This window comes from Lontra canadensis, unplaced genomic scaffold (assembly GCF_010015895.1).
Source record: "Lontra canadensis isolate GAN:19392208 unplaced genomic scaffold, GSC_riverotter_1.0 scaffold23, whole genome shotgun sequence".
Lineage (NCBI taxonomy): Eukaryota > Metazoa > Chordata > Mammalia > Carnivora > Mustelidae > Lontra > Lontra canadensis.
In genome coordinates, this window is record NW_022631017.1 from 7668181 (window position 1) to 7678856 (window position 10676).

General features: G+C 45.5%; 1 pseudogene; it reads left to right on the forward strand.

The window, feature by feature from the left end:
* Positions 1-1702: 1702 nt before the first annotated feature.
* Positions 1703-2072, forward strand: LOC116870593 (annotated as a pseudogene).
* The last annotated feature ends 8604 nt before the right edge of the window (positions 2073-10676 follow it).

Sequence of the window (10676 nt, forward strand, 5' to 3'; positions counted from 1 at the left end):
AGTGTCAGAGTGCTGTTTGGTTCTGAGCGTCATGCTTTAAGAGGGAGGGACAGACCAAGTAGAGTACCTTCAGGAGGGAGGCCAGCCAAGAGAGTAAGGAGGTAAGATGCCATTTCACCTGAGAGAGGACACAGAGTCCAGGCCGTTTATCCTGTAGGCTGGAGTCACCAGAGGGTGTATAACTGTCTTCACACACCATGCACAAGGGGCTGTCTTTTGGAACAAAGAATCGAATTGTCCTATATCTTTCCAAGAGAGACAACCAGGGCTGATGGAAGAAATTTATGAAGAGATAGACTTTTGCCAAATAGATTAAAACATTTTAAGCATACAGATGTGAGAAGATGGTTGGCTGTTTCGAGAAGGGAGGACTACTCCATTGGGGGGGAAGTATTTATGGAATAGCTTGGTGACCAGTTGGCAAGGAATGATGTCTAGGGAACTTGGGGATCAAATGGTGATTGGGTTTGGATTACATGACCCTTATAGGCCTTTCCAAAGCTGAAATTTCACAATTCCATGACTTTGAGTCAGATGGATCCAGGTGGGGGACCAAAGTCTCAAAACATCTTTGAGTCTTGCTAAATGAAATTTACTTTTTGATAGGAAGGACCTCCAGCTAACAGTCTTCTGTTGCCCCCTGGTCCTAAGCCCCATCACCATCTTAAGCAACTCCATGTCTATATAGATATCTGAGACAGTAAGCTATCTGTACTCCCAGCCTCCAAAGATCTTCTCCACTCTCTTGGGTACCTACCATGTGGCCAAACCCTAGACTAACAATGCCCAAACTGTAATGTATACTAGAAAAACATGGATAGCTTGTTAAAAGCATAGTTTCCTGGGCTGTAGGAGTATAGCATGTGATCGAGGTTTAAGCCATAAGCACACTGCATTCCTATGGGTCTTGTGATTGGTCTGGGGATTGTCATGTAAGCAAATCAGAGCTGATGAGATTCCATCAGACAGTTAGGGTAGATGGTGGTACTCTCTTCCATTGGCTGAGACATCATTAGGTTTCAAGCTGTCACCATTCCCATCATGTTAGGAGGAAGAGCCTAGAAGCAAAGCCAAAATGTGAGAAGATAAAGTTGAGAGATTGGGAAAATCTTGTTTAATGATACAATTTGAGTTCTGAACCCAAATACACCCAGAGCCAGACTGTCCCTGGGCTTTGTGATTATCTGCATGAATTCATTTTGTCTTTTGTTTAAGCCACTTGAATTAGGTTTCCTGCCACCTGAAAGTTTCTAAGTGATACAAACCTAAACACTATTCCTTGCCCACAGATTTGATTGGGTTGGGCTGCCAGAAAAGGTGGGCTTAGTTTGTAAAACTTGTGCTCTTGCTAAAGTGCCTGGCTGTCACCCAAGCTCTGGTGGGTCAGCACCTACCTATCATGTATTAAAGCTCCATTAGGTACTGAGCATTCTTCCAGATCTACAAGTGATCGAAATAGAAGACTTGATCCTTCCCCTCAACAAATTTGTGCTCTATCAGGTGCAAGACAAAATATGAGGCAAGTGTCAAGTGAGTTATGTGGGGGTAGGATCTTGGGGGCACTCATTGTGTATTGGGTTGGTCAAGTAAAAATGCATGGACAACAGGGTGTTAACAAGTTCTTAAAAAGTATATGAATAGAAGAAAGGAAGGAAGCTTTATGAAAAGCTAGGAAACCACTTTCCACCCTGGGCCTGGCAGAATGGCTTCTGCAAAAAAGGGTGGCAAGAAGAAGGTTCATTCTGTCTTCAATGATGTAGTGACCAGAGAATACACCATCGACATTCACAAGTGCATCCATGGAGTGGGTTTCTGGAGAAGCGTGCCCCTCGGGCTCTCAAAGAGATCTTGCCATGAAGGAGATGGGAACTGTAGATGTGCATGTTGAAACCAAGCTCAACAAAGCTATCTGGGCCAAAGGAATAAGGAATGCTCCATACTATATCCATGAATAGTGGATCAGAAAACAGAAGGGGTATGAAGAGTCACTAAACAAGCTCTATACGTTGGTTACCTATGTACCTGTCACCACTTTCAGAAATCTACAGACTGCTAATGTGGATGAGAACTAATTGCTGATTATCAAATAAAGGAATAAAACTGCAAAAAAAAAAAAAAAGCTGGAACACCATTTCTAAGCAGCTTATATAAACTTTGAGTAATTTATGGTCTACGGAACAGAAATAGAGTTAAATAAACTTCCATATAATTATATCATATAGTGTGCTTTGGATGAGATAATTGTATAGGCAGACAGATGTACCTGGGCAGAAAGATAAAAAATCCGAAAGGCCTAGGAATTAGAGACCTTTTGGGTTACTAATACACTAACCCTATGTAGCTAACAGTGTCATAAAATGTTTAATTGGATAAATTACATCCTTTGAAAGTTGCCAGTTTGTGTGTGTTCCTCTGGCTCTACAGGTTAATTGCTCTGTTAATTTGGAACAGGGCTTGCCTCCTCTAAAACTGACAGTGGATTTAATCTTCATAGTGTCTCTCTTACTTTCTTGGGAAAGCTGGGGTGGAATGAACACTAGACCATGCTCCATGCTTGTTCCTGTTTTTAGAATGAGGTCGACCAGGGTCCCCTCCACCAGGCCTGCTCTCCTGCCTCCCAAACTAGGAGCCCACCGCTTCCTACCAGCACTGAGAATGCTGGAGCAATACCCAAAGTCTCTCCCAGTCTTTTACCCTGGTGACTTGGAATCCTTCTGCTGTGTAGCTCCATATTTGTTTCATATGTGATGCCAGCAGAACCTCATTTCACTTGTTTCTGCTCCCCTCATTCAGCTAATTCATAAGGGCCTTGGGGAAAGGGGGCCACTCTTTTTTTTTATTTTTGCCATACTAATGTCCATTACCCTCTCCTACCCTAAGGCCTCACCCAGTGCTTCGTCTATACTAGACACTCAGTACCAAGTTTGCAGAAGAAATGGATGTGTATATATAATTCTGCCACTAGATGTTGGAAATTCACCTGGAAACCCCAAGTCCCGTGGGGTCTCCTTCTTGAAGCACTGTCCCTTGCGTCCAGATTTCATTTGTTACTTATTCATTTATTACTTATTTCATTTGTTACTTGCTATATTCCAGCAAGTCTATGTTCTCTAGGTCATCATCACCCTCTTCAGAGTGGAGTTCCTGAGACTCTTGCTCATACATCATATACCATTAGACCAAAAGTCCCCAATCCCACCAGGGGTGAGACTTGGGAGGGGCATAGGAATGATGGGGGGCAGAGACCTACATCCTGTCTCAGAAAATAAATACAAATCTATAAAAGGATTCCATGGAGGTTTATGGTGGCTTCCCCTGGCAAGTGGCCATCCCGTAAGAGCTTATTTCTGATGTCAGAATTTTCATCTTTTGGGATTAAAACATTGTGTGTTAAACTAAAAGCTCTTTTCACCCATCCCATTAAACGGCTATGTATTACTATCTCAGTGTGAAGGAGTTTGTATGGGCTTTCAGGTGTGCACATGACAAGAAGAAGGGTCTCAGAGGAAGGGAGAACTAAGTAGGATACACCGATGGAGTGGAACATTCCAAAGTGACAGGGTCAGGTCAAGTGCACAGAGGGCTTGGAGGTCACAGCAGGGAGAATGTGAAGGAGCTTTCTGACTGTCAGCCATGAGTCTGGAGGGAGGGAAGTAACTGAGTCATGGGATCTGGATCAACAAGCCTCATTCATACCTTCCTTCACTTATTCAATACACATTTGCCAAGTGGGTAATACAGTGGCTCACGTATTAGCCAAACGATGGCAATTTTTAGGGAGAAAGAAGTCACTATTAATATCTATGCTGGGATATCGGGCGAACCGGGATGTGTGGTCACCTTAGTAACATCTGCAAGACTTCATGTAGGACAGACATAAACACCCTGCTGTGCTCAAGACACCTGCAAACGAGAGGCAGGATACTGACGGTGGTAACAAAGATAGCAAACACCCAGAGAATATTTTTTTAACGTGCCAGGTACTGTGCTAAATACTTTTTGTGACTCATTTAATCCTTCTTGTCATTGCTAATGTTATTCCCATTACACTGTGAAAAAGGAGGGAGCAGGCCCCAAATGGAGTCACTTTTGCTAAACCTGATGTCAGCAAAACAAGACTTAATGCTTATAACCTCATTGAAGTTTCAACCCCATAAGAATGTAAGCTTTAGCCAGTTAACGTGGAATTGTCTAATCAGCACTAGGAAAGCAATCTACCCCCATAGGCCCTTTCCATTACCCTTAGGGGGCTGACCTTACCTGGAACAACACAAGTGACCCTTAAGTGGGTCTACTTAGATGCAGGATTTTTTTTTAATAAATTCAGTACAATACCATAAATGTATTTTTTCTTCCTTATGAACTTATGAATAACATTCTCTTTTCTCTAGCTTATTTTATTATAAGAATACAGCATATAATTCATATTATATACAAAATATGTATTAATTGGCTGTTTATGTTTTGTCAATAGCAGGATATTAGGTCTGTTTTTGGGAGAGTCAAAAGTTATATGTAGATTTGCAACTACATGGAAGGGGATGGTTAGTGCCCATAAACTTGTATTGCTTAAGGTCAAATGTACATTCTTTGCTGATAATTTCCTTTTTCTGCCCTCTTCTCTGCCTTTAAAATCTTCTCTCTCTTATAGCTCTGTGGGGGTCCTTTCTACTTAGACGGATGGGACAGGATGCTGGACGGGGTGCTGCCCGCCTGATTCACGAATCATTTAATAAAGAGCCAATTTGATCTTCAAATATACTCAGTTGAATTTTGCTATTTAATGACACAGATGTGAACACTTGCCAGCACCAAATGGCTAGGCAGAGGGAGAGCCAGAATTCCCAAGCAGGTTGGCTGGTTCCTGAGCCAGGCTCTTCTGTACTAAGGCAGTGCTGAGGGGTTTCTGAAGAGGGGGACAAACTTCCATCTGGGGAACCAAGTTGGGTTTCCTGGTAAAAACAGCATTCAGCTGCTCTGTAAAGTAGATGAAAGGAGAAGAGCATTCCGGTGGTGGGGGAAAAAAATGGCAGGATAAAAGCAGGAAAAATGATCATGTTTGGAAACAGAAAGGATAAGGTTTGGGCCAGGGCATTTTGGAATTCATAATAGCTAACAACTGCTAAAGTCTTACTAAGTATTTTGTCTTTTCATCACCATAGCACCTTGTGAGAGTGTCACTATTTTTATTCCCATTTTACAGATGAGGAGATCGACGCTGTAGGAGGTGAAATAACTGGTCAACCATGGGTCAGAGATGATGCTGGGAAGCCCATCCTAGCAGTCTGAAGCCAGAGGACACACTCTTAATCTTTAAGATTGTACCTGCTTGTGGGATGGGTGACATAAGACACTTGCTTCTGACTAGGCTGAGGAGAGCTTAATTTATCATGGGTGAGGAATAAGGACATGGGGGGCGGATGGATGAAGGGCCATACTGTTGTCATTCTGTTTTGGGTGAGAAGAATCGGGAAAGCTCATTTTCATGGGGCTGTGTTTGTTTTTAATTTGTTGGAGGAGGGAGTATTGGTCATGGGTGTCCTGCTTCAAATCTAACTCAACTCCAGTAATTTCTCATGAAACCTACTGTATGGCTTTAATTTTCCCTTTATATAAACAAATGAGATTCTCTAAGCAAGGGATTCAGGATATTAGAATATTAAGTAACTTAGCTGGCCTGTCAAGAGGGTCAGGAAGTGAGATGAATGTGTATCATTATGGTCTTTAAAGTGGCCAGGAATCTTCTGTCACCCAGTTCTACTGAAAATTCTGGTTCCCTCCAAGTCCTTTGAAGAAATGGGGAAAAGGGAAAAGGGAAAGGAGGAAATGTCCTTGATGCCCTTTGAATGGGAGGGAAAGGACTTCCTTATCAATGCTGTGATTCTTCAGCAATGTCCCCCAGCCAGGCTAAGGTTGTAGATCAGCTCTTGCATGGGTCAGCAGTGAGAGGGCTCACTGTCTGGTCCCTCCCATGAAAATGCATTCCTATTTCAGCAAATGCCAGCTCCCCCTGAGTCTGGCACTGCTACTTAAAACGTGGATGGGTTTCCCCATCCCTGGAGGGCTAGACTGTGTTGGCTTGACATTTGTTGCCCCTTCCTTGGGTGCCATACCTATGGGACTGGGTTTAGCTCACCTGGCCCAGTGATTAGGGTTCTCAGAAGTGTTGTCAGCATCTCAGACCTAGTAACACATGATTATAAGCTATTGTACCTTTTTGTAGAAATCAGCTCTTGGATTAAAAAATCTCACCTATTCTCTAACATTTGTGAGATAGCTCTGAGCAAGAGCTTGAGAAATACAATTATCTAAGTACAATGGGTACTTTCTCATCATTTCAAATGCTAGCAATTATAACTCTGGTTTTTCTATTCTTCTTTGAAGAAAAACTATTTACATTCATTTATTTATTCAGCAATTATTTCATAAATGCCTCCTGTATCAGGGACTAAGTGCATGGTGTGGTCCATGTGAAAAGGGTAGAAACCATCCTAGCCTTATGGGACTTGCGGTCAGAGGGGATGAGCAGGACGTGAACAAAATCACGCAGACAACAGAGTGAAGTTGTGAGTAAGTTTGTGAGGGGAATTGCACTCGGTGTTTAAGGCATGACTTCCCGCGTGCATGTGTGGTCTGGGCAAACATGCCAACCTAAGTTTTTTCTCTATAAAACTTCAGATTTTATACCATTGTATCTGAAAGTCCATTTCCAGTGCTATTAAATTCTCAGCGGTTACAGCACATCTTTTCACTGGCTTGACTTATTTGCCCCAAATGAATGATAAATTCCAGCTTGATTCCTGGAGCCTTTCAAGAGGTGTTTGATGATGAACCCAGAGAGATGGAGCTAGGGCACCCCTTTTCCCAACCTGCTGCTTAAGCATCTGTGAGTAGCAGCAACGAGCCCACCAGCAGCTGCCAAATTCCCCTCCTCCCAGAGGCTGTGGCTGCGGTGAACTCACTTAAGATGGGGCGGTTTGCCTGCTGCTTCCTTATAAATTGAATCCAATTAGGGAGGAAAAAGCGTTTTCTTCTCTTTCACATTAAAAGGATGGCACATGAGGTAATGCATGGCATCTCCATCCCTGTCTGGGAACATCAGCTTCCTGAGCCCATGCCATGTTCCATCACCACCCTCTCTCACTTGTCACCGGGTTCTGAGCCAACCCAGAAGAACTCAGTGCAGGGATCAGAGTTCCACTCCCTCCAGCTTTTATTATTTCCCAACTCCTCTGCCAGGACTCTCACTGATGTCCATGACATGGGCTCTAAATAGAGACTCAGCAAAAAAGAGGGAAGCGTGTCACAGGTTCACCACTGCTTTGCATTGGGACATGAAATATGAGACTAATGGCTTTTCCTTATCCCTAGCAGCTGCTGCTGCTCTCTTTCTTGGACAGGGAAGATTAGAAGGAGTGACCCTGAGTGTCACTGAATCTGGAGGATCTACCATGTTATGACAACCTGGCCCAGCAAATCAGAGGCAGCTTCTAGGTACCATCATTTCCCTTCTGGAATCCTGCTGGTGAATGGTTCATGTACTCCATCAGAATCTCCCCATGGACCTGTCCCAACCCTCAGAGTGCTCACAGGGTAGCAGAGGCCACACCGGATTGTTTCAGGGTCTCCTGTGGTTACTGAAGCTTGGTGTTGAGGATGGGAAATGTGGAGCAGGTGGTGCCTTCCTACCCTTTGGAAGAAAGATATCTTGGTAGCTTATCAGAATTGCCATAGGTGAAGACCACAGAGAAGCTATGGCACTTGTCTGTGCAGAACACACTGGGGCACTGGTGAGTTGGTCACGTGGCATTGACACTAGGTGAGCATAGGCACTCTTCTGTAGGTGAGGGGCACTCAGGGTGGGAAGGCTCCTGTGAGTAGGTTAGGCCCACCCAGGTGCTCTACATCCTGACAGTCGGCCGACTAGGAGGAGCCTTAATGCCATCTGCAAAATCCCTTTGCCGTATACTGTGTTATGAATATGGGAAAACCACTGGGAGGCAGACATCAGAGGGCCATCGGAGAGCTCTTCCTGCCACACCAGCTATGTGGACAGATGATGTTGTGCAGGCAGCAGTGAGGTGAGAAAGAGTTGGGGGCGAAAGGCAGCAGGGCAGGCTGGTGTGTACAGTCTGGGCTTCCCCGTGGACGTGGAGCCAGGGAAGCTGAGGAGCACTGGTGCTCCTCCAGGAGAACCTACAAAGCTAGAGAGCCTGGGACTAGGCCTTCTTTCCCCTGCCTCTGTCTGGCATGGTGAGCTTCAGGCACAGGGCAACAAACCCTTTGGATTTCTCCCTTGCTTGCCTGGTGAGGTCAGAGGTCACCACCAAACCGGAAGTCAGCACAGAGCAGCTCACCCTCACCTGTACTGAGATCAGAGCTGCAAGTCCCACGAGCATGGAGCTGAGGGCCCTGAGTGGTTCGTGACTGAGGGTGCCCCTATGGAGGGAAGGCCAGGATGCCCACGTGGGGTTTGTGAGGGGCCCACAGTCACCCCCTTGCCAGAGTTAGCCTCTTATCCTTAACTCTGATTTGGTGTCCACAGGTGGCCTATTTCCTACCGCCAGGTCTCCAGGTGTTAATGAGATGTTCAAGGCCATCTGTGGTCCCAAGTTATCTCCACTCCAACGTGAGGTGTCCTCCGGAGATCGTGCCAGCTTTAAAAATACGTCACTCTGGATTAAGCTCAGGCATTATCAGTCCATAAGAGCTCACTGTTAAACACACACAGCTAATGTTCTATTATTATCTCTGCTACAGGAAGGGGCTCATCAGCTCCTCAGTTCCTTTCCAGCTTAGGAATAGGAAATGAAGGAGAAAGTTTTAGGGGCAGACTGGGGGAGACATGAGTCCCTGAACTCTGTTAGGGCCGATTTAATGTTAAAACCTGTTTAACTATTAGGGCCTGCTTAGCCAGAGCGACTCCATATTGCCTAGGTAGCCATATTGTTGTTTACATCCACGGACTTCATTCTGGGAATAAACACCCCAGTAGTTCCTGGTATCGGTTCTGGGTATCGATTCTGGGAGTAAATGCCTTAACAATAGAAGCCACGTACCTTGGGCCTACGGTTATCTCCTATAAAACCAGCCTGTGAGATCTGGACGGGGTTGCTCTTTTCGGAGGCGGCCCTGGCCGGTCAGTCTGACTTCTAATGCTTGGCATAGAATAAAGCTTTGCATAACTTTCACTTTGTCTCAGTCTCGTTCCTTTGATAACGGACCCCAACAAACCCCAGATCTGGGAGGGACCCAGAAGTTCCTGTGGTTCGGCCTGTCGTGTGTGGGCGGTCTCCTGGTTGCACGGTTATTCCAGTCTTGCTGGGAATAATTCCAGCGACCACAGACTCACTAACAATCAGCTAAAGTAACCCATCTTCGGATCCTCGAATTATCACGTCCTCCTTGTGGAGGTTGCTATCTCTGCCCTATGGCGTGCACACATTGTACGACCCTGACCCTTGGGACCTCACAGACTGCTTTCCTTTACATTCCTTCTGTCAGCAGACTTCTACTGAGCTCCTGTTATGTGCTGGGCAAGCTGTAGGGGTTTTAGAGAATAATATGACTCAGGCGTGGCACCAGCAGCAAAAAGGGAGCCCCAGTGCTTGAGGAGGGCAACCAGCCCCTCTCCACATCCCCTCTTCTCTCGTGGGACAACCCAGACCATCCCAGAGTCTGAAAAACTGAACATTTTTTCAGAGTCCCCTCAAAGAGGGACTCATGGTGGTTATTTGTTTCCAGACATGCCCTAGCAGAGGCTCCCCCTTCCTCTCTGCACTCCCAGGGTCCCCACAATGAAAGCAAGCTTTCACTGTGGGAAGGAAATCTGCCAGCACAAGCTAGATGCTCTGCTCCTGTCCACCCAGCCTGATGGTAGGCACATCACAGGCCACCACGAAACCCTTGCTGTGACTCAGTTACCTCATCTATGAAATGGGAGTAACAATAGTTTCTACCTCATAGGGATGCCTGAAGATGAAATGAGTTAATATGGAGCACGGTGCCTGGCACACAGTGAATGCTCAGTGAATGCCACCAACATGATCACCATCGCTGTCGTGACCCTGTTAGTCATGCCTTTGGAGGGAATGGAAAATGAACCCCTCCCATTTTCCCTTGGCGTGCACATTTTTCTTACCTGTCTTGTATTGCATAGAAGGGGTGGGTTTGCTTTTAACCCTGAGGAAGCGATCTTATTCGAGCTGACTCCTGTCTGGTCTGTTGAGCTGATAGAAGCAGCTAGCCATCTTTGAGCACCATCACACATCATTGTCTTGCATGCTTACAACCTCTGGGAGGTAAGTATTATTTTCCACTTGACAGATGGGGTAGCTGGGTCTTGGAGATCTGAAAGTGTCCCATGGCAGCATAGCTGGTAAGTACCAGAGCCTATGGTGCAAACTCAGGTCATGATGTTTCTGCTCTACTTACTGAATCTTGGATGCCAGTATCCGTTCCTGCTACCAGCACATGTCCCATCTCCCAATTGCAGGTAACCCTCAATAGTGGATTCAGCAACCCTCCCAAACCCTTGTCCAGACCACTGCTAAAAGTTTTGAAGTTCCCAGGCCTCCAGGTAGAACCTGAAAGGACAGGCGTGAATGAGCTATGCAGAGGGAGCCTTGGGGAATTGGAATCATGGAATGACAGAACCCAGAGAAGAGGGGATGAGA